The 26,347-nt window shown below is 34.1% G+C and overlaps 1 pseudogene; it reads right to left on the bottom strand.

The window, feature by feature from the left end:
* Positions 1–24,099: 24,099 nt before the first annotated feature.
* LOC112305703 (large ribosomal subunit protein uL1m-like) lies at positions 24,100–25,030 on the bottom strand (annotated as a pseudogene).
* Between the last annotated feature and the right edge of the window lie 1,317 nt (positions 25,031–26,347).

Consider the following 26,347-nt stretch of genomic DNA (forward strand, 5'->3'; position numbering starts at 1 on the left):
AGTAACTGCAGTCTCCTTATTTTTCCTCATATACACCAGGCACATTTTTGTTTGATGGTTCTTGCTCCACTGTTCCCTCTGCTTGGTATGCTCTTCTCCTACACATCCACTTGGCTGTATGCCTCACCATCTGAAAGTGTTTGTTTACATTTTGACTACTGAAAGATTACCCTGATCATCCTGTTTAATATTGCACTCCAAGTATCCATTTTTACTACTCAGTGTCCCTTTCTTTTATCTTGTTCTCTTTTTCTCTTTTCCAGTCTTAATCATTAACATAACATAAAACTTATATGTTTACAAAGTTTACTGTTTATTATCTGAATATTAGTTGTTTATTATCAATTTCTCCCAATAAAATAAAAATTCTTTAGGAGAGGCACAACATAATCTTTGTTTACCAGTGTATCATAAAATAATGCTGGCATCTCTCTGATTGGTGATGTTGAACCTTCTTCATTTTTTATTACATTTTTCCATTATCATTTATCCCCCTTTGTAACCCCTTCCCTGCCGCAGTCTCCACACTGTTGCCCAAGTCCATGAGTCCTTCTTCCTTTTTGCTTGATATCTATTGGCCATCTCTATGTCTTCTTTAGAAAAGTGTCTATTCAGGTCCTTTGCCCAGTTTTTAATTGGATTGTTTGTCTTCATGGTATTGGGTTCTGTAAGTTCTTTATATATTTTGGAAAATAACCCCTGATTAGAGGTATAATTGGCATATATGTTCCCCACACTGCAGGTTCCCTTTTCATTTTGTTGATGGTTTATTTTGCTATGCAGAAACTTCTTAGTTTAATATAGTACCATTTGCTTACTTTTTCCTTTGTTTTCTTGCCCTAGCAATATTGGCAAAATACTGCTACAAGAGATGTCTGAGATTTTCCTGCCTATGTTTTCTTCTAGGGTTTTTAAGGTTTCATGACTTACATTTAAATTTTAATGCACTCTTGGTGGGAATGCACACTGGTGTAGCCACTGTGGAAAACAGTATGGAGTTTCCTCAAAAAAATTAAAAATGGAACTGCCTTTTATCCTATTGATCCCACTTCTGGGAATAAATTTTAAGAATCCCAGAACACCACTCTGGCTAGTGTGGCTCAGTGGATTGAGTGCCAGCCTGCAAACCGAAAGGTCGCTGGTTCGATTCCCTGTCAGGGCACATACGTGGGTTGCGGACCAGGCACCCAGTTGAGGGTGTGCGATGTTTCTCTCTACCTCTTCTTTTTCCTTCCCCTCTCCTCTCTCTGAAAATAAATAAATAAAATCCTGAAAAACAGAAAGAATCCTGAAACACCAATTTGAAAGACTATATGCACTCCTATGTTCATAGCAGCACTATTTACAATAGCCCAGATCTGGAAAAAGCCCAAGTTCACATCAGTAGGTGAGGGGATAAAAAAAAAAAACACCAAAAACCCTGTGGTACATTTATACAATAGAATGCTACATGGCCATAAAAACAAAAGCACTTTTACCTTTTGTGACAGCATGGATGGAACTGGGATTATCATTTTAGTTGAAATAGCCAGTCAGAGAAAGACAAATAGCATATGATCTCCCTTATATGTGAAATCTAATGAACAAAATACACTTAGGAACAAACTAGAAACAGAGGCATGGATACATGGAGTATACTGACAGCTATCAGAATGGGTTGAAAGAAGGTGAAGGGATTAGTCAAAAAATATATATGCATAAACTGGAGACACAGACAACCATGTGGTTATTGCCAGAGGGAAGGAGGAGCAGAGGCTGGGTGGAGGTGAGCAAAAGAGGGGAAATGGGGACATCTGTAATAGTGTCAACAATAAAAGTTAAAAAAATTCCTGGTACTAGTGAGTTCTCATGAAATGTTAGTTGAATGAATAAACACATAAATGCATAATATATTTATCTTTATTTTGTTATTGCGTATGTTTTTATGAGATTAATTCTTTTTGGAATAGCTATTTCCATGAGGTTCATACAGAGTTATGCCAAGGTCGTCTTCAAAGGGAGAAAGAATTGTTTTTTTTTATAATAATGTGTATATAGTGTGCATATATGTAAGTTAATTGCTAGTCTTTAAAACTGAGACCTATACTCACAATTTAGAGGATTTTTTTCTATTGTATCCTGATTATTTTCTCCATCTTGCAAAGATTGCGATTCTAAATGATTCTTACCTTACTTACACTGAACATTCATTCCAATTACATCCAGAGATCCTCTACTTCCAGTCCATTCAGTTTTGTCCTATTTTCCAAACTGCATATTGTTTTATTCCCTCAGTTTGTGCAACTTACTTGGAAAAAGCCAATGTAATAATAACAACAAACATTCCAAAGCAATAACAGTAATGATAATATCTAACATTCTACTAATCCTTACTGACTTGAGTAGTTCTATGACATATGTATATACACACAGATATACAGTAGCTCATATAATTTTCTCAATGACATTCTGAAATAAGTAATTCATGCCCATTTTAAATTGAGGCTATTAAAATAAAAGTAATCAAATTTGCTGAATTTAAAAAAAAAATTTTAGTGTTACAGATGGCACTAAACCAGCCCCAGTGGTGTTCTAGGATTCTTAAAATTTATTCCCAGAAGTGGGATCAATAGGCTAAAAGGCAGTTTCATTTTTAATTTTTTTGAGGAAACTCCATACTGTTTTCCACAGTGGCTACACCAGTGTGCATTCCCACCAAGAGTGCATTAAAATTTAAATGTAAGTCATGAAACCTTAAAAACCCTAGAAGAAAACATAGGCAGGAAAATCTCAGACATCTCTTGTAGCAATATTTTTGCCGATATATCTCCTAGGGCATCTGTAATCCATATTAATGGCTTCAGAATCTATGTTCTTTAATGTCATGCAGAGAATGTCCTCTGCCTTCTTTTTATAAGATGCATATTTTTGACTGTTCCTTCTTTCAATTACAAAAACAGAATAAGGAAATTGATTTTATTCAGGCTCTTGCAATAGCGACAGCACCCGAGATTTTAAGGCGAGAGTGTCTCGGCAGGATGATACGGCCTTATACTTTTACAAGAAACGGTAGACAATTAATAGTGGGAGTGATTTAGAGTCAGGATTGATTTTTGCAATCAGGGGATGTCTCAGTCAGTCAGCAAAAGAAGAAATATTTATCTCTGTATTTTACCTCTGTATTTTGTCCTCTAGATATTTTAGAGGACAACTTGTTCAGCTAATCATTCACGAGGGAAAAAAACAGGAAGTTGAAGGGTCTGTGTCTGGCCTTGTTAGGTTCAGGCAAAAGGTCAAAGATCTGTGTTTAGTCTTTTCGTAGGGGAACAAGGGGGTTATTCACGAGTCTTAGGGGAGTCATGAAGAAGAGTGGACAGCAAATCTGAGTAAATCATATTGGGCGGGATGGTTCTTTGCGGTAAACAATATTCTAGTACGCCAAAGAGCAGGGGAGATTTATTAACCATTGCTGTTTATAGAGCTTAGGTAAAGTTCAACCTGGTCATCTTTTAGGCACTTTTCCATATCTCTACTTAACCTTTATTTTATTTCGCTATTTTTTCTTATGTAATATGGTCTGGGGTTAGAGATATCTCCTAATAATTTTAAAACTTTGAGAGGAGAAGTTAGAAAAATTTTCTTAATTATGCTGCTTAAAACTGGAAGGTCTAAAAATAAATATTAGGTCCAATACCACAGAAGAGACCCGTAGAACAATGAAAGCACTCCCATAGCACACATGTTACTTATTTCTATTCTTTTATAATTTTTCTTCTTTGGCACTTCCTTTTTTATTTCCTGGAAACTTGTCCTTATCATTGTTCATGTAGATGTTTTTATTATCAAATTAGGAATAAGAATTTCACTTTATTCTGTAGCAAAAATTCCTTTATGCAGACATCGTTGCTTTTCTGCTAAACTTTATAGAATCAGAACTAATAAAATGCTTCCAAATAATTTTAATGGAATTTTATTATTAGAGTAAATGTGCTTCAAAGTATTACTAAAAAAGTTTGGTATTTAATTTGTTTTCTAAAAACACACAATGTAATTATAAGCTATGGAATAAAGGATAGGCCTATAGGAACTGATGGAGACTATTTATTCGATGATGATTATATAACATTACAAATGTATTCAATATGCTGCATTTAGCATTGGTTGTATTACTTAGAAAAAAAAGTTTGACTTTTTTTATACAGTAGATCATTATTGAAATACCACTTGCACACTTAATCATTATCTATGAGTTGTCAAGTATATGGATGACTTTGTAGCAAAAGAAGAAAGGAACACCCAAAGATAATCATGATAACCTTGCAAAAAAAGATGAAGATTCCCCTGATCATTTACCTCTCCAGAATGAAGCAACGATATTTGAATTTTTCTAAAACCAATAATCATGGTATTAATGTTTTCATCAAAAGATTTGTTGCTATCATTAAAAAATCCGATTCTATTTGAGTTTATATTTTATATATATATTTATGTACCATAAGTAAACAATAAACATGAGAACTTTTATTACTAAACATTCATTTCAGCCCCAAAAGGAACCTAAGTTGAGGACAAAATAGTAAGGCATTTTTTATGATATTTAATTTTTTATGATTTTATTTTTTTAATTAAATACTAAAAAAATTAAGTATATGTTGTTACAATTTATTAATGATGTTCTTTCACCAGGAATGTCTCATTTTGTCACCACAGCAACATGTGGATTAGATGTGGCAGAATCCCAATTTCTGTTCTCCGGTTCGGCAGACAGTCGCAGAGTTCCCTGGGTTCTCCGAGGTGTCAACCTAGACCCCAAGGTTCTTGGAGCACTCCTACTCCCCTGCACCATGTTAGGTTGGGTTGGACGGCTTCACCTACAACTTAATTTTATTATTACATTTGGAGCAAAGCCTAACATTACATTAGAGAAATATAAAAGCCAAGTCAGTAAATAATACTGACTTCCCTTGAAGCACTCACTTGATCTCTATTCGTATGGTCTAAAGAAAAGAATCAGATACACCAAGAAAAAAGTATTCTTTGAAGTTAATATTAACCTATGGAAAATAAAAATATATTAATTATAAAAATATAGAGTTCAATGACCCAAGGACATATTTGACTTCTTTAAATTTCAAAACAAAGTATGTATTATTTTTGCTGAATAAAACTTCATTAATTTTGTTGAGAAAACTATCTTATATTTTAGCAAACTATTCTTTGCATTCAAGATCTTAGTATTTCACTAATAGATAGTTGAGTAATTAATTATAACAGTTATTATATAATATTGATTTTGGAAAAATTAAAAATATAAAATTATCTCCAGGAAAGATGATATGCATAATTATAAACCTTATTGTCTGTGCAATCAGACTGAAATAAAAAGTAGTCTTTGATATCTACAGAACAGTGATTTGAAACACCCAATAGCAATTATCAACTCCAAATGGGACTTTTTAATACATTTTGAAGTTCAACGCAGTTTTTATATCTAATGAGAAATGTGCCTCAAAACAGGCAATAGTAAACAGATAAATTGGTTAGATTTTCTTTCTTGGGAAATTGCATACAATTATATGTTGAGATTTCATTAACTGATAAAAGGAGAAGCAGACAAAATATATGCAAAAAATAGAATAAGATTTTTTGGCCTGATAACGACATCAGGATGTAGAAGCAGATACATAAAATGACAGCCACTAGAGTTCTCAGAAAATCACCTGAGCTTCTGCCAGACCTCTGTTCCGTTTAACTATGAGATTACCAGGGGAAATTGTAGGTGGGTGGAGGTAGGAGAGGGTACAGAAGGGATCAATGCTGATGGATTGACTTGGGGTGGTAAACTCATGATACAACATATAAGTGATGTATTATAAAATCATACACCTGGAACCCACATAATTTTATTAGCCAATGTCACCCAAATAAATTCAATAATAACAACAACAAAATATGAGATTGCATTTTCTCACAGGTAGAAAAGAATCAAATATTGGAACTTCTTTCATTCACCAAATATAATTAATAATCAACCTTAAAGACATTGCTTCCTCTGTATAATCTGTTGTTCTTGGTCGAGTGAATTTTCTCTGTGAATCTTTCATTCTTGTAAGATTGATGAATGTGAATTTTCTAAGAAATGCTAAGGGACAACTATGTGTTTTGAAGAGATAGGTAGCTAATTTATTTTAAAGCTATGTTTGCTTAATTAACACTCATTTTTTCATAATTTATGTTTATTTGATGTGTCCTGGAGGTGGTACATTATACAAAGCAACCTCTTTCTCCTGTGCAGTTACAGTTTTTTTCAAAGTTACGGTATTTATTTCAAAGAAAAAGGAGAATAAAAGACAGATTTATTTTACTTTTTCTTGGAATACCTGAGATTCAAAGGAATACCTGAGAGTCGTTACATTTATTTTGTCTCAATATAGTTGAGCTTTAACACCACAAAGAAGACTGGGCTTTTCCCATAGCAAACAGAAAAGAAGAGTTGTAGGAATTGCTTAAAACGAGAACTTTGGGGACAGACAAACGTGGCTTTTGTATGCTTTTCCTTGCTTGATCCCAGTACTTACTGTACCTTGTCCCATGCTTTACTGTCTTAAGTAACTGCATCACCAGTCATACAAGCTAGAAATCTAGGGGATGTTCTTGGTCCTTCTTTTAACTTATGCTGTATTCTTTAGCTTTAAACAATTCCTGTCAATTTTAACTGTAAAGTATACCTAAAATCTATTAATTTATTTCTACTGTGTGCTGTACTGTTACAACACATATACATTAATACACTCATATGTATATGCACATATTTGGAGATAGATAAATATCTACAAATTTGATTGTTTCCTATGCTAATCATTATATATACATACATACAGTATATCCTGTCTATATAAAGTAATGTATAACTATATAATATATATTGATTTGTAATGATTATTAAATTAAAATAACACTATATATATACATGCATTTTTAAATTAAATAATCACTAAAAATTAAGGCTACACATAGAGCTGCATTATTTTCCCCGTTTATAGGTGATGAAAATGATGCCAAGAGTTTAGGCATATTGCCCACCATTGAGGAGAGAGCCCAGGTTTGAACCCAGGCAATTCTACTTCAGTGTCTGAGAGTCCCTAACCACCAACCATGGACTGTTTCTTTCTTCACACCACGCAGGTCACTCTCAGTACATACCTGTACAGAGGATATAGACATAAACATTCTCCTTAATTCCTCATCTCTGCCACTCCATTCCAAGCTTCTGAGAGATGCAATACTGATAGTTTAAAATTTGCATGGGGTAATTCCAGATGTTTAGGTATACAAGTGGAACTTTTTGGAAAGTCCGATGCAGACATGTGAGTGTCTAATCACCCACAGAATGAAAATGCAACTGTTTTCAGATGCATAGAATTCTTACTTTGTAAAGGTGGTAACATGGGCTGCTCTTACGTCTTTATGGATAAGGCAGAGAAGCTATAAAAACCTGTACAATGGCAAAGATATGGCAATGCCTTTTCCTTCAAAATACATGTTTGCATGTACTTTAATCTTTTAAAAAATGTTCTCTTTAAGTGTTTAACTTGACCACTCCCACTTATCTCCAAGCCTGAAATCATGAACTGAGTAATAAAGTGGTGAACCTGGTGTTGGGGAAAGTAGTCAGGATCTTTTGCTAGATTGGAAGCTGGCATCTTTACAGGCAGATTACTTGTCAAGTGTTCTGGTATAAAATCTCATTTGAAGAAAGAGAATTCTAGGAAGATCAGGGTAACAAGCACCAAATATCTGACTCCCTACCTGGACAACAATTGCACTGGCAGAATCTGTCCATTGTAACTATTTTGTAACTCTGGAGTCTATTGACAACTTGCAACTTCCAGGGAAAGACTTGGAGGGTAAATTGTGCTGAATTTGGTCAGTTTCAGCTCTTATCATAGTAGGAGTTACCCCTCCCCCAGCCCCAGCTATGTGGCAGGCAAACTTGGGCACTTGTACATAGCTTGCAGAAGCCAGGGTGAGCAAAAATGGTACTGTCTTCTAAATATCAGGCATCTATCTGTGATTTGATCTCTGATGGCTGTTTCTGATCACAGAAGTGGAGACAAACAGGCACCCAGACATTGACTTGCATTTCCCCCATTGTTGCAAAGGCTTATGTCTCTCTGCCTAAAGTGACTTCTAGGAGATTTGGGTCAGTGCCCTGTACCTCCTTTACTTTTTTTTATTTTCCCCATTTTTGGAGCCAAGTATTAAAGGCTAGGATATTCAAATCTACTGCATATATAGAGGGAAAATTAGAACGTGACCACACTCGCCCAGGATAGGCTCAAAAAAGACCAAAGGATACCTTAACTTTACACTGCAGGCTGATCTTCAGCACAGCAACAGCTAAAACACCACCTCCCAGCCCCCTGAATCAATAAATAAAACAATAACATAAAACAACAAACCTTGGAGAAAGGGAATATCTAATTTTTATAGTTACTACATATTGGACTCAAATGTCCACTATTCAACAAAATAATCACAAAGCGTACAAAGAAACTGCCAAGTATTATCCATTCAAAGGAAAATAAGTCAATAGAAACTGTCAATGAAAGACATATATTGGCAGATACACTAGATAAGGACTTACAAAAAAGTTTCTTAAATATCCTGAATGAACTTCAGAAAAATATGAAGGAAGTCAAGAAAATAATGTGTGAACAAAATGAAAACAAGAAAGACCCCAAATCAACAACCTACCTTCACAACTGAAGGAACCGGAGAAGGAAGGACAGGAACGTGCAACAACACGGATGGACCTTGAGGCCGTTATGTTAAGCAAGGCAGTCGTGTTAAAAAAAAAATTAACTGTACGAATCACCACCAAAGTGCTCAGAGTGTTCGAGATCATAAAGCCAGACAGGATAACGGCAGCCGGGTGGAAAGAGAACGGGGAAGTGCTGTCTAAAGGGCGTGAAGTTTCAGTCTGAGAATATGCAAAAAGTCATGGGGATGGTGGGGGTGAGGGTGGCACAATAGTGTGAATGCCCTCAATGCCATCGAACTGTACACTTATAGATGGTAAATTCTATGTTTATGTGGACTTTACTACATTTCGAAAAAGCAATAACATTTTCACTTAAAAATCATACTTGAGAAGTTGTTTAAATCAGAAATTCCTGCAAAAGTTGGGGAGGGAAGTTTGGAGATTGAAGTAAGGGGAAAAAAATAGAGTTTTCATTATGGTTGTGTTGTATTACCTAAGAGAGTAAACTCCTTTGCAAGGCCTGTCATTTTGAAAATTAAAAACAAACAATAAATGAAAAGAAAATATTGACTTGTGTGTTACGTAATATTGGAAAAGTAATTGCATTTTACAGGTTTTTGTAATGATTTTCACAGAGGTTATCAATCACATTGCTGGGAAAACTGGGCTAAGAGTTTCTCCTTAGAATATTTTCCCTTCAACCAGAAAATAATATCGTTCTTTGTCAAGCAATAAATCTTTCGTTAGCGAAGGCATACACATATTTTCTTTCTGCTAATTCTGCTTACAAGTTGGTTAAGTGTGTGCATGCTATCTGGCCAACGAGAATGTTGTCCGTGTCTGAGAAATTAAACCTTCCGTGTCATAATTTAAGGATAATCCATGGTCTTTAATAATATTAGATTGAATTTACCAAAGTGAAGTCAATTATAGTGTTAAATAGAAAACTTAACATTTAAAACATAATTTTGTATAGGGAAGTTTGCCTCTTTGCACTGGCTTAAAGTGAAGACAAGTAGCAGAAAATAGCACTCCCTCTGTGCTGATACATGGCCCTGTGTCTGAGAGAATAAATAGCGTCATGCCCCCATCTAGGTTCTGTAGAATTTTGGCTAAAACTCATTGTTTCTGAGCCGAAAGAGGCTTTTCACTCTCACTCCAAAATTCTAAATTGCCTTTAATAAGATTGAATGGAATTTCAGCAAATGTCTTCAAAGGAGTTCATAAAAAGTGACTGGACAAAACTCAATCAGATGAACAAATGAATAGCCAGCTGTGCTTCCTTGGACCTGGAAGATGAGGGGCGAGCAGTGTGACTTGGATAAAGAATTCTTCAGACTATTGAGCCCTCAAAGAAGGTGGCTAGCTGGATCCTACCCCCAAGTAAGCTAGGTGAGGCCAACCCCATAACAGGTAGAATTATTTATCACATAACCTACTAGTTAGGGTAACCTGTTTTTCAAGAAACTGAAGAATGCTTATTACTTTTACTGAAGGAATATTGTGACATCTTTATATATACACATCTATACCCATAGTATTAAGATATAAATCTATTATTAATCAGGATCAATATTTATATACACATATATACAAAGCTGCCAAAATATTCATATTTATATATAAATAATCTGTAGCCTTTAAAGTATTCTAATTTATGATTTTATGAGAAATAGAAGTAACAAGGATCATTTTATTTTACTTTGTTTTGCCCCTTCACTCTCTCTGACTGTTCTTTTTTAAATAATTTATTGTGGTGACATTGGCTAATAAAATTATTTAAGTTTCAGGTGTATAATTCTATAACACATCATCTATATATTGCATTGTATATTCACCACCCTAATTACCCTGCTACAAATCAACCTCAAAACCCTCCCAAATATTCCCTGGATGTCTCATTGTTTCACAGATCCAATTGTTAGGCATACCATCACCTACTAGGAAAAACTTGAAGTGAAGTTCTGAAATCCACCCCTGAACTCACATTATTGAGTTAGTAGATTTAGATTAATTTATTTTTGCTTCCTAATTTTTCCCCTGTTCTTTCAGGGAAATAAAATAAAACATATTTATCACTATTACTCCAGCAATTTTTTGAAATATTTGATTGTGAGATACTATTGCATTCATAAAATTCATTTGGTTATTGTACTTTCCTTTCTCAATTGAATTATTCTCCCTCCTTAATGGAGAATTTAGGCACAAATCATTTGACTTACAGGAGAGACTTATCTCCCATAAACATCATGTTCATTGAGTATCTCCACAGATACGTGGCTTATTTTCAATTAGTTTCCATCTTTATGTAAAAAGAAAATTAAGCTAAATTGTCCCAATTTCCTCAAAGGATTCTTTTTAAGCTGAATTCTTCTAACCCACCCTCATGCCTTTCAAAATAATATTTGTTTCTCAAAAATTTTTAAATGACAAGATGAACCTTTTTTAAGTTATTAAAATAGTATTGGGTACTAATGTTGGGCCCTAGGAGTCTTCATTGTATTGCTGTATATAAGCACTTGAGATAAAGCAGAGTAACATATGGCTTGTTAGCCTTTTTGAAACATAAAAGCAAATTATGTTTAAAAATCTTTCCATTTCCTTGTATATTGGCAAAAAAAGTCAGACTTCTTTTAACTTGATATTTATTAATTTAAATATTCCCTCATTCTAAACCAAATTAATATTATACTGTATACTGTATTAATTTGCTAGAATGTCATAAGAAAACACCACAAAAGGTAGCTTAAACAACAAAAATTTATTGTTTCACAGTTATCAAGGCCAGATGTCCAAAATCAAGGTGTACGCAGGAATGGTTCCTTCAAAGGGCCGCAAGGAAAGGAATGTTGTGGGCATTCCTCCTTGATTCATAGATTCCATCCTCTTCCTACTGTTTCCTCATGCCATCTTTCCTCTAAATATGTCTCTGTTAAAATTTCCTTTTTTTTATGAGGCCACCAGTCATACTGGATTGGAGAACACCTTAATGACCTCATTTTATCTCCATAAAGAACCTATCTTCAAATAAGATCACATTCATGAGATACTAGGAATTTGGACTTCAACATATGAATTTGGAAATGGACACAATGCAACCAACACCCTTGACGTATCAAAACTTGTGTCTGAATCTCACAGTTGCCACAGAGGTTATAAGTGCACAATTTTATTTTCCTTTCTTTGATCCTTACCTTAGCATTTTGAAATTGGCTCAGAACAATTAAAGTGGGCAGGTTTCCGTATTTAACTTTACTAGAAAACCAGTAATATTTTTCTTATAAATATAAATCTGCTATTAATGATGCTTAATATTTAAAGAATGTGGATGAGATTTTCCATTTATAATATCACCTTATAATCACAATAGCCTTATGAGATTGGATGATTATTCCTATTTTAATGATATGGGATCTAGGCACTGGAAGTTCAAATAAATGATTGAATGCCATATGGCTCTATGAACAGCTGCAAATTGTGAATCAGCAGCACAACTAGAGTCTCTCCTCTCTTATATATTGCATTCCCTCCCAGTGACTAAGCCATTTGCATAGAGGGGTGTCCAGGGTCAAAGGGTATAAAAATGTTTAAGGCTGTAGCTATATTTTGCCAGTTTGAATATGAAAAGGTTGTATATTCAGGTAGACTGTCTTTTCCAAAGACACTCAGTCTTTGCGTTGTATGAAATCCATGATGTTCAATTCTAGGGACTATACCACTCATGTTTTCTTGTGTCCGTGGGTGTTTTATAATTCTGAATTTTGAATCACTTTTAGTAGAGTTTTACCCTATGAGACATTCTCTAACTTTATCTGTGTATTCCTTTGCATTTACTTTTGTTAGTTGTTCCTGGCTGCTAACAAACTTGGAACCACTTAATACCATTTTCTCGGTGTGAACTTCCTCCACTATGTTGGAAATGCCAAAATAAACCACTTTCCTTTGCAGCTACCTTTGCTAGCCAAGGGGATTTCTGTCATCAGTTTCACAGGGTCTCTACATGTACAGTGTTACAACCCCCTATCTTAATTACCACAACTAGTAAATGCCATACTAGTAATACAGTATGACTAAAGCTTCAGAGTATTTAACTTACAATTTTCTTGTTCAGATTTTTTTGTGTGTGTTTTGGGATTTTTGTTATTCTACTGCAAGCACAGTGTAGCATTAACAAATGCTTGCTATATTTTTCCAGCATTCATAGATGTTTTGTTATCAGGAATTTTCTCAGAGTATCAATTTGGCATATTAATAGAAAATGAAGTCCAGGTATTTTCCACTTCCTGCCAACATAATAAACAAAGTTTTGAGCTTTTAACTTCCCGAGAGAAAACATATGGCTTTGAAAGGAGATAAGAATACAAAAGTCAAAAAGCTTGAGAACAACTAAAATTCTACAGATTTGCCATGAATTTTATAAATCAATAAACAGATAACCAAAGATTGCTCACTGAAGTGAGAAAGCGTTTGTGTCACTTATATCAAGCATGCATTTCTGTAACTAATAAAGGCCACTTCCTTTTAAAATGTGATGCTAATTTTAATCTCTGAAACCATTGTAATTGTTTTACTTCCATTATACAAGGAATAGTGTCATCATAAAGTACTACTAAACTTTACATCACTTCTACATAGCAGTTTTCAAACATGTTACATACAATGAAGACATGATACAAAGCCAAACATTGGCTGTTTATATTATGCTTTGAAATGTCTTAAAGCCAAACATTTTTGTTCAAAATAAATACAAATCAAAACGATTAGGAAATTCCTATCAAGATTGTTTAAAGTATGCTATACATGAAATATTATTAAATGTTATAACTATTCCCCTGCACATTGTCAAATGCCTTCTCCAGATACACATTGTTTATATAAGCACAGGATTAACTTGTCATTATTCCTTTATATTTACATCAAATTGACAGAAATTTATCACCTAGGTTGTTTAGTCTATGCTAGACAGGTATTTCATATTCTAATTAAAAATCTATATTATTCATATATCTTAATTCACAGGGAGTTTTTCTGATCTACTGGTACCCTGAACATTTTGTGACTTAATTGTGATTATAATTTACCATTCCAACTTTAAAAAGATGTAAGAGGAAAAATATTGAAAAATAAATGCATCATCCTGATTGGTCTATTTATGTTCTGAAGATCAGTATGAGAAACTCATTTATTGATGTCAGTACTTTCTGACTAACTAAAAGATAGTTCTAAATTTTATGCAATGTTCTATCATAAAGAAGTAAGAAAGTTTAAAGGAAGCACAAATCTTATATCAAGTTGCCAAACACTGTATAATAAATTCAGTTATAATAGCTCAGCTCTTACCTTTATCTGCTTTGTTCTTTATATTTATTTACTTATTTCCTCCATTCACAAGAATTAAACTAAAAGAGACCAGTGATTCTATCTGTTTTGTTCTCCATACAGGCTATGGTTACTGATTTGGACTAGTCAGCACTCTTTTTTCCCTGCCTACGCTACTTGTTCCTGATAGTCCTGTGGGGAGCCATATTCAGCAACTCGGTCCATGTTTTTCTCATGAATACCTGCATTCTTAATTCAAGAGTAGAGTTTGTCAGCCAGCCTTGGGCACACAAATACATTTCATTAACCTGACATAGGGACTATTGAAAATAGATTCCTGGCTCAAGTTGAGCTTATCAGAGATATTTAGTTTCAGTTTTGACATTTGGTTGAAAGTAATAAGTAAGCATAATTCCTCTTATGCTGGATTAATTATTTAGCTATTATCTCAGCATTGCTAAAGATCCTCTTTAAAAATGGAGAAAACAAACAAATAAGGAAAAAATATGTTTTTTATTTAATCTTTATTGTACTTTTCCCATTGTCATTTAGTCCCTTATACCCCATTCCCCAGCAATCACCACACTGTTGCCCATGTCCATGAGTCCTTTTTCCGTTTTGCTCCATCCCTCCACCCCTTCACCTCCACACCACTGGTTGTCACCTGCTCTCCATCTATAAGTCTGTCCCTATTTTCCTTGTTAGTTCAGTTTGTCATTAGATTCCACATCTGAGTGAAATGGTATTTGTCTTTCTCTGACTGGAAGAAAATTTTACCCTTTGTGACAGTATGGATGAACATGGGGAACATTATGCTAAGTGAAATAAGCAAAAAAAGATAATTTTATTATAGTAATTCATTCTATGCATTAAAAAGTAACCTAAAATGCCAAAATTATTTAAAAATATGCAAAAACGGGAATTAATGTTATGAATATTTATGTGGGATTTTAAACATCAAATTACTATTAAATAAAAAAGTATTTAAAAACATGTTATTTTTAAATTTAAAATAAGTTAAGAAAATATATTCCTGTGCATACATCTATATGTGTATAGATATATAAAAGAAGATCCAGGTTGGGTAGTATCTCTAGTTCAACTGAATAAGAAAATGATACAACCCAAATTGGCTAAATATATTTATTGTCTTTAAAATTCTCTTACCCTATGACCCTGGAGAACTTTCTATGAACAATGGTTTATTCAATGGGAGGGGATATAGTATATGTAAGAGCAGCGATTCTAGTCAAACTGCTTATTCACTTCCTGTATTAGTCTGTGGAGCTGTATGACACTAAATTATTTACTTGATCATCTTACGCTCAGTTTCCTTTCCACTGAAGTAGAAGTAGTCGTACCTGATCATGAGGCTGTTGTGAGTATTCTGAAAAGGCTTAGCCACATTCTCCATCTGGGCAGTATTCACTCCATATCTGTAAGAGAAAATATTATGTGGTCTAAACCTCCATAAATAAAGGCTAAGTACATAAAAATATAGTAGTATTTACTGCATCTTTCAGGTTAACGGTTAAATTTTCTATGTAACAATAGCCCAAATTCTATGATAAAGTTATGGGTTAAAATTTTGTATAATCACGTGGGCGTAACTGTTAATATAAATACAATCATAAGTCCACTTGCTAGGTCTAGGCATATGGACAAAAGTCAAGAAAGTAAGACTATTTTGTAGCATTTTGGAAGTTTTTAAAATTTTCCCCTCAGGACTGTGGAGTTTCAGTGACTGCATAAGGAGTAAGAGCACAGGCTCTGGGGCTAGACTATGGAGCCGGCTTCTTTGCACTCGCTGGGCCCCCTGAGCAATTCCTGACGCAGGACAGGGCTAATTGTCTTGCCCACAAACAGGGATACTAACAGTAGCTACCTCACAGGGGTACTATGTGGATTTCTTCAGTTAATACATGAAAAGAGTTTATAACATGGCTTGACACAGATTAAATATCATGAAAGTTCTCTTAAATAAAATATATGAGCCTCTTTAAAAGCTCTTTATAGAAATCAATAGAAATTATAAAACATGCCTATTCTTTTTTCTTTTAAAATTTTCTTCAAGCTAATTGCATATATAGTTTTTTATTTTTCCCCTCAAGTTCATTTTATTAACAGAAAGTGCAAATATTTTGAACAAAAGCAAACCACATATCACAGCAATGGGCACAACGTCAGACAGGGAAAAGTGAACGCTGATCATTAAGTAAAACGTCAGTAGATGAGTTGCCTACCACATGTGTGTATAGTCATGCTTCTTCAGATGTCTCTGAGCCAACTTCCAGTGCAATTTTCACACATGGCATGGCGGCTCAAGCACAAATGCAGGAGCACAATGGCAAAATTTGGCAGTTGTTCTGGGCTCATTGCCTGTGTGAAAATAAACCTTATACCACAGTGTCATGCAAACCACCGTGCAATATGTATGAGTCTTTAGGTGTATTGACACTGAAACCAGAGTCCAGCTAATGAATATAAAGAAGGAGAGCTTTTAAATATTTGTTGTACTTCAGTTATTTAGTCAGAGGCAAAAATGAAATAATTTTAAGTGATCTTACATGTGCTCATATGACCAAGAACATAACCAATTCACATCAACTTAATTAACTTAAAATTACATTTTTAAGAGTCATACAACAGAAAGATTGTGCCATTAATCAAAGTGGATGCACTCAAACAAGATTTTTTTCTTCATAATATATTACACGTTCTTATGAAATATAACTTTATTTACATATACCAAGAATCAATTTTTTTCCAGGAAAAATAAAAATTTCTAAATTGAAAGAAAATCAAATATTTTGGAACATTTAAAATTAGGATATAAAGTCCTGAATTGGGACATTTTACAAACACTGTATGTCCACAGATGGCCATGATATTTTTCAAGAACAAGGCTGTTTTACTGATATAAATTGTTCAGTTATTAGTATTAATAAATGTAACAAAGTATAAATCATTTTTAAAGCTCTGGTGTGCTGTTTTATATTGTTATAGAGCTTTCTGAACCATTTAAAATGAACGTGTAGGGAATCCATTGTAATAGCTTCTTCCTGTAGGCTTGAGGGATTGTATAGCCAGCACAGGTCCTAACCCCAAAATGTACTTGGTTATTTCCACTGATTTAGAGATTTCGTTGCCAGAAAGTTTTGTGTTGAGTTGGCATCTCCTAGGGATATAAGTGAATAAACAAGACAGAAAGAGGTAAGAAAAAAGAAATATTTGTTCAACACTCTGCATGCTGTAGCAATGTGCAGCATCATTTATGATATGTTACTTCAGCCAAAAATGACATGATGTTATAAATCACTAATTTCTCAATTTGAATAGGAAGTTGAAAATATGGGATAAGGTCAAGCTGAGTTCATGTCATGAAAACCCAAAGTGTGCAGGTTGGACTTTTTATAATGTTTTACCAAATCCCAGAGGAGGTTCTATATCATGACTGTTACTATTATTTTTTTTTCTTGGAAAAGAAAGGAGATGGAAAAATTCTTTCCTGATTTTTGAAGCATTATAATATGGCCTGGAAGAGTTTTGCTTTTATTTAATACTTGTAAAATCCTGGCTATTCTTTATTTCATAAGCTAATATTTCAGTAAATAACTATTAATAACTTTTTATTAACATTCCCGACTTTCACTAATGCACTTTTCTTTACTTACCTTGATGATCCTAAATTTCTGCTCCTGAATTTTATTTGAATTTTAAAGACTACATCCAAACAAGTATTGGAATAAATTATGCCACAATGTTTTCAAAATTGGGATAGTCCAAATAATAGGACCAAGAGTATCAAACAGCTGCTTTGAACCAGAAAGACTGTTTTGCTAGAAGAATGAGAAATACATGCATTTTCAGTCTTTCTCTTGTCACTGTGCCAGTGAGGTCTCTTTCACCCTCAAAAAACCTTCTATTTCTTTTATTTAGTCTAGGTGGACAGAACCACATACAGAATCACAGTTTAAAGATGAATTATCCAACAGAAGAAATAGAAAACTCTGGAAAAGTCACCTTGATTTTGAAGTTCAGCAGACTAAAGATGGAGGTTGGCACCCTGTTATGACCTCCGTTGGAGCTATTCTCTCTCCTTTATGCTTTGTGTTCCAGTGAACAGCAGTAAGCTGGTTAAATAAGGTTACTGGACCTTTATTACAGGACTTGTTATGTAATACATATCAAGTTAAACTTTATCATGTGAAATTCTTGCCGTACTTTTTATCAATTTACTCCACAAACATTCATTGCCTATTTCCTATGTTTAAAATGATTAAAACAGGGCAAAGGAAATGACATCCTCTGCCTGCAATAGAAATGACAGCCTAGTGAAAGAGATGGATAAATTTAAAATGCAATACAATGAAACAGGAGCCTTCATATTTATATACAAAGAGTGCAACAGAAGAAAGTGTGGCTAAGGTAAGTCAGACAGATGCAGATTAATGTATCTTTATTTATGACAAAAACTAGGTTGAAAAACATGGCTTGCTAACATCGCATTGGGGGATTACTGTTACTCACCCAGGTACAGACAGAGCTGGAAAACCACCAACTTCCTCCATTGAGATTACCTTGTAAAATTTATAGCATGAAGAGACCCTTGACTCTAAAAGAGCAAAGAGCTAAGCTGAGCATGTCTGGCTCCTTTTTGTTAAATCTGTGATCAGAAAAGTCACCCCTTGCACAGACAGAAATGAATAATGGGTGGGGAAAGACCTTGAAGGGTATACTAGTGAATTCCTTCACGTGGAAACGTGCAGAGCTGTAACATAAACAGTCGTTTACCAAGGAGCTTGACTCCAAGAATTGAGGGACTGTAAGGCACACACTTCCTGAGAACACTTAAGCCCCGCACCCTTCCACAAAGAAAAACAAAGAAAAAATCATTGAACCTGATTTGTCTAAGAACAAAGAAAAAATCATTGAACCTGATTCCTCACCCCCACCGGATCACTTCCCAAATACAGCGTGGAATGAAATAGTATATACAACCCCTAACATGTGCAATATTCTGGGGTTTTGGCACTTATTAAAATAGTATTGGCCACCACAGAGTTCATGTCATAATAATTGAGGATCTGTTATGTAACCTGAACTTAAGAATGAAAGCACTGAACTGGAAAACAATTATTCTTATATAGTTTGCTTTACGAAGGGAATGTTTTAGTTCGCTGACAGCCCCAATGAAAGTGATTTAACTATATATTTAAACACTCAGTTAATGATATCATCTTTAAGTTTATAAAAGCATATTTGAGCCTAAGAGGTATTCTCTTTGTCTCTCCTTTTTTTCCCCTTAAGAAATGTAACTTTGATATAGATTTTTGGTTGAGGTAATCATAAATGTTACTTTAAAATAATAAACAGATTTTAAAAAATTGAACCTGTATTCTCTTAACTTAGTTAATGTTACAGATATGCTGCCCTTCTAGTTTTAGAGTGCACTTAAAGAAAACTTCAATTATTATTTCTTAGACTTACACAAGCTATAACGGCCTTCTCTAGTAAAATCTCAGAGAAGTCCTCCTCTGCCTAAGGAAGAGGGCCACAGCTAGAAAGAGGTAATTCTCTCCAGCCAAGTGTGCTTTTTCTTGTTTGAGAAGAATTAACAGACTTTGTGCTTGCCACCATTCCTATCCCATCATCTCTACTTTAGTAGAGCATCCACTATTTTGCGCCTTGAAAAAAACAAAACAAAACACCTGGATTATTTAAATAAAGATAAGGATACTTTATTGGTCTTTAACTGTTGATTGGCAGAGAAAGACAAATTTAAATGACATCTGATAACACAATATCAAATAAAAATCTGACTGTAGAAATATAAAATTGTTAGTGTAGATTATGTGCTAAAGCTCGCATATCTCAAAATTGAATACTTGGTCGATAATATTTATGTTCACATTCCTCAAAATTACAAAATGCCAACCTAATTACTTAAAATAATTTTGACAGGATAACAACTGTTATCCCAATGTAAGACATTGCCTCAAGTAAATCTTTACATTAAAAAATTAAAATAAGCAAGTTTGCCTTATAGATATTCATTCTTCTGGCTTGCCACCTATATTGCAAAGGCAGGGTTTCATGGATTCTTGAATTTGTCAGTTTATATTTTCATCAAATTTTGGAAAATTTTGACCAGTATCTCATCAGTTATTTCTTACATTCATCCTTTCTTTTGGAGACTACAATGACATATACTACCTGTATTATACATATTAGATTATTTGAAATTGTTTCATCACTTCTTGGTATTCTGCTCTTAATTTATCTTTTTGAAATGTTTCTGTGTTTTTTCTGGATTATTTCTATTGCTATGTCTATAGATCCAGTATTGCAGTGTATAGTATCCCCTATAGTAGCTTACTAAAGTGTAATTCATGACTGATAAGTTAACCATTCTTCAAATATGGGGAGTTTATACTCCCCATAAATAAATAATTAAAAAATAATAAGTTAACACACATGTTTACTCATCAAAAATGTTGGCATGCATAGAGAAATATTTACTAAATAACCCTAAGATGCTATTTTGACAATAATTCAACATTTTTTGAATAATCATTATTGAGCAACTTACTGACATTTATTGTACCGGGTAGTTTCAGGTATAGTGTGTAATCAGTTAATTCTCACAGTAAATCAGAAAGGTAAGTACTACTCTTATTTAACAGGAAAAACAAGTGGCCAGGGTTAGGGTAAGACAACTACCGTAGTAGTGCAAAACTGCAGAGCTAAAGGTAGACTCTTATTCCCTTAGACTCCAAAGTCCATGTTGTTTCCCCATGAATCATGGCCGGGAGAAACTCTCTTTTAAGGACAAAAGTAAAATTCAGGATGGGAGGTGGGACATTGGACTTTGAAAACTTACACCAAATATGATAAAATGAATTTATATTTAAAAAATTAAAGAATATACTTTGCAGCATAAATTCTAGAAATTAAAGCATGACAAACTCAGCTCAGCTGTTGGGGCATGGACTAAAAGGATGTTGAAAAATACTGTGTTAAAGTTTTCAAATTACTGCGAAAATGTCGTTGTCCCTAAAATTGATGACTCATGAATCTAGAGATTCTAAAACGAGGAATAAAAAGAGATCTAATTTTACATTCCAAACTTCGTATCAATAGATAGTTCTACATTTTTACTTACAGTAGTGCCAAAAAATGAGTTAGTGTGTTTTTTAATCAGTTTACATTAGCCAGCCTTGCCTCTTTGAAACACCAAGATATCTATTCAGTTAACTAATCATTCAAAATATTTAGATGTAGTGTTGGTGCTGTGGAAATCTGTGTCATTTGGTAATTAGGTTGGCATTTTCTACCAGAAATGCAACTTTTGAGATTAGAAAAACTAGTCAAACATCCTCTGGTTTCCAACATATGAATAACAACTAAGTGTGTAATTATGAGTAGAGCTCATGGAAAAAATTGAACAATATTGTGGATCAACGGTATCACCAGCAAACAAATTTCTTTTTTTTCATTGTTCTGTTAAGGTTGTCACAACTTTCCCCATTGCTCTCCCCTGCCCCGCCCACTCCCACACTCTCACAGTCAATCCCCGCCTTGCTGTCTATATCCATGGGTCATTTATACTTGTTCTTTAACTAGGCCCTTTCCCTTCTTTCTCCCCATATGCCCCTCCTTCTTCCCCTCTGGCCCCTGTCAGTTTGTTCCTTGTTTCCATGCCTCAGGTTCTATTTTGTTTGCTTGTTTTGGGTGGGGTTTTTTTTGTTTATTAGGTTCCTGTTATAGGTTAGATCATATGGTATTTGTCTTACCACCCTGCTTATTTCACTTAGCATAATGCTCTCCAGTTCCATCTATGTTGTCATGAAAGGCAGGAGCTCCTTCTTTCTTTCTGCTGCATAGTATTCCATTGTGTAAATGTACCAATGTTTTTTGATCCACTCATTTGCTGATGGGCATTTAGGCTTTTTCTAGCACTTGGCTATTATAAATAATGCTGCTATAAACATAATGATGCATAGGTTCCTTTGAATTGGTGTCTGGGGTTCTTAGGGTATAATCACAGCAGTGGGATCACTGGGTCAAAATTCAGATCCATTTTTAGTTTTCTGAGGAAATTCCATACTATTTTCCATAGTGGCTGCACCAGTCTGCATTCCCACCAACAGGACACTAGGGTCCCTTTTTTCCACATCCTTGCCAGCGCTTGTTTGTTGGTTTGTTAATGATGGCCATTCGGACCAGTGCGAGTTGGTATCTCATTGTGGTTTTAATTTGCATCTGTCTGATGGCTAGTGATGCTGAGCATCCTTTCAAGTGTCTCTGGGCCCTCTGCATGTCTTCCTTGGAGAAGTGTCTGTTTAGGTCCTTTGCCCAGTTTTTAATTGGATTGTTTGTCTTCCTGGAGTGGAGTCTATGTGAGTTCTTTATATATTTTGGAAATCAAACCCTTGTCTGAGGTATCATTGGCAAATATGTTTTCCCACACGATTGGTTCCCTCTTCAGTTTGATGTTTTCTTTAGCCATGCAGAAGCTTTTTATTTTGATGTAGTCCCATTTGTTTATTTTTTCCTTTATTTCCCCTTGCCCTAGAGGATATATCAGCAAAACTATTGCTGCATGGGATATCTGAAATTCTACTGTCTGAATTCAGAAATGTTGTAAAGGGATTAAAGATTGAGTCCCTTTAATCTCTTGCAGTGCTGGTTTGGAGGAGGTGTATTCTTTAGCCTTCTTTTGTCCTGGAAACTCCTTATTTCACTTTCCATTTTAGATGAGTGCCTCACTGGGTAGAATAGTCTTGGTTGCAGGCCTTTGCTTTTCATTACTTGGAGTATGTTGCATGACATTTTACACTAATTTAAATGACTGGGTGAAGTACAACCTGTGAATAATATACTTTGAAGAAAGTCTTATTGTTATGTCATTAACTTACTAATATCAGATTTGTAAAATATTACAACTTTTTATAGTTTCAACAATTTTAGAATTTCATATAAATAAAAAAGTACAATAAACAATTATATATTACTCTTTTGTGTCTATTTTCTTTTCTGTCAGCATAATTCTTCTGAGATCCATACATGTTATTGGATTATCAGTAATTAATTGCTAAGAATATTTATATATCAATCCTTTTGTAAAAATCCATTTTCTTTAGGTATATATCTAGAAGTGGAATCACTGGGTCATATGGTGAGGTATACATTTTTATTAGTAATTACTAAACTATTTTCCCAAGTAGTAATATTTACATAACCATCAACAATATGTGAGTCCAGTCATTTCTCATCTTTACCAAAACTTGGTATTTTCTGTTTAATTTATGCACACTAGTGGGTATGTTTTTTATAGTTTTAATTTGCAATTCTGTGATAACTAAAGTTATTGAGCATTTTCATGTGTTTAATGCCAATTAATATATCTTCTTTGGTGAAGTTTCTGTTCAAATACTTTTTAGACTGACTTTTATATTGGGTTGTTCATCTTACAATTGAATTGAGTTCCTTTTTCTAGTTTTCTTGAGATATAATTCACATTGTGTAAGTTTAAGGTATGCAATATGATAATTTGATATATGTATATGTTGTGAAGTGATTACCATAAGACTTTTTAAGATACCTGTTATTTTTAAGTTATATGCTCTAATGTGTGTCAGAGATATATATTCACTTTCTTTAGAAGAATAGTACTATTTTCTACTCCTAACATCAATTGGAAATGGAGAAAGTGTGAAATTGTTTATTGGAAGGACAAGAAACTTGAGGTAGTACATAGTTTAGAGTAATTGTTACTTTTCCTTCCTTCCTTCCTTCCTTCCTTCCTTCCTTCCTTCCTTCCTTCCTTCCTTCCTTCCTTCCTCTCTCCCTTTCTCTTTCTTTCTTTCTTTCTTTTTTCTTTCTTCCTTCCTTCCTTCCTTTCTTCCTTCCCTCCTTCTTTCCTTCCTTCCTTCCTTTCCTTCCTTTCTTCTTTTTTCTTTCAAGAAATTATACAGTTTCGTAATTTTCTGTTGTTTCTTCATCTACTAAAATAATTTCACAATACAATAGTTTTAGGCAGCCTCTTTATTACTTTCTTTAGTTTCTACTTCTTTAGGCAAGAATGGATCAATCTTTAGTAATGAACTTTCACAAACGGCCCCAAATTCAGAGGTCTGTGCCTACAAACTTCATTGATAACAGATTTCAGATTGGCAGCTATCTGGTCACTTAACATATTCAATGTTGCTATTGTGGTCTCAAGAAAGACATCCCTTCCTTCATCTACCTTAATTTCATGTCCAGTTTTAAATAACTCAAGCATTTGGGGGGTGTCATGGCCAATGGTATTTCAAGTAAGCTTTGGAAATCTTTTCTTCAGTTTCTTCTTTAATGGATGAAGCTTGGGCATTATTTCTGGAACAGCTACATAAAATTCTGATTGAATTTCATCACCCACAATCTTCCATATGAAATTAGTTCTTCTGACAAACACACCTCCATTTCCTCCTATTTTAATATCTGATGCCCTCCCTGTGAATGAAGCAACTTTGTTGATTTCTGAAATGAATGAGTATAGCAATCTAAGAACACTGGCAAATGGCTCCACTTTTTTTCTTCCCCAGTGCCACATCTAGTGTCAAATCAAGATAATCACCATGTGCTGGATTTGTAAGGTCCAGAATTTGAAACTTTTTAAGTAAATGAATAGCTTTCTCCACTTTGTATAGTCTTGGATATAAGCATTTAAGTAGACATCATTCTCAGGTACACCTTCCATAAAGGGATATGACTTTATTTTTTCCTAGCTCATCTTTTTTTTTTTTTTTTCATTTGATGCTTTTTCTTTGATACCTCTTTTTTTTCTTTCCATGTGTCCTAGCAGCAGGAAAATCTCTGTTGGGCACCTGAATGCATGCAAAACAAGGATGAAGAGATGTCTTAGGAAAGACTATGTCTTTGATGTAACAAGCCTCTACCAAGGCATCTTACAGCCACCTCCATGTTGGCCTTTCCAGATTATGTTGATGGAATTCACTTGTTCCTTTCTAAGGTTGGCTCCAGTACATATTATCCAGCCCTAAGTTGTTTTTCTGGTACTAAACACACCCTAGCTCCTTAACCCAATATGAAGTATAATCTGACCCGAGCTCAACCCATCCTGTCAGCCACATACAGGGCAGAGCAAAAGTAGGTTTACAGTTGTTTGTATGGAAAATAATAAAATAATAAATAATAATACAAAAATAAGCTCTGTATTTTGCATACTTACAACTGTTAACGTATTTCGGCCCCACTCTTTCCTGACTGCATTTGTGAGTCAGAACTGTGCACTTGAATCAAGTTACAACATTTAGAATTTTTTACTAGTTTTTCCAACCTATAACAAAGAGTCTTTCTCTGGTAGTAGCAACCTTGACATATGAGTTTTAGAGGCTATTGCTGACTGTATTCCTAATAGAGAGAGGAGTAGAGAGTATAAAAGTTCACAAGCAAACAACAAAAATACAAGATGGAGGAATTATGGTAATGTTTCAAACACACATGTCCTTTCCAAAGTTTCATAAAATATTTTTCCAATATTTTTCCAATAACTCACAGCTTTTCTCTCAAATATAACAAGTTTACTTTGACTTATTTGTTAGTAAATATGTCCTGACAAATAAACAATAGCAAATTCTTTATGTCTGGGACATTTATTTATTTTCCTTAGATTATTAATTCATTCCAAAATATTTATTAAGCACCTTCAAAAATAAACTAAGGATGGTTAACTCTTAATGGTCATTAATGCTGGAACACATTCTATGCCAAACAAAACTATTATTGGGTTGGCCAAAAATTACATTTAGTTTTTCTGTATAATGGCTCTAGTAGAACTTAGTTGTCTTTAACTTTATTCAAAACAATTTTGTTAGATTTTATTGTGATAGCTGTCATATAAGCATGCATTAAAAAACAACTTATTAAAATTGGTAAATTTCTGTGCAGCCATTTTAATATTGAAGATGGGAGAAAATATGAATCATTTTTGGTGTATTGCACTTTATTATTTCAGTAAAAGTAAAAACACAACTTAAATGCAAAAAAAAAAGATTTGTGAAGTATATGGAGAAGGTGCTGTGACTGATCAAAGGTGTCAAAAGTGGCTTTCGAAGTTTCTTGATACTATTTACATTTTGGCCAAATAATTCTTTGCTGTGAGGCTGTCTTATGCATTGGAAGATGTTTAGCAGCACCCCTGGTCTCTGCCCACTAGAAGCCAATAGTGAGAGATAGTCAACATACTCAAAATATCCACATCAATAAAGTTATTGTTGA

This window comes from Desmodus rotundus, chromosome 3 (assembly GCF_022682495.2).
Source record: "Desmodus rotundus isolate HL8 chromosome 3, HLdesRot8A.1, whole genome shotgun sequence".
NCBI classification, from domain to species: Eukaryota; Metazoa; Chordata; class Mammalia; order Chiroptera; family Phyllostomidae; genus Desmodus; species Desmodus rotundus.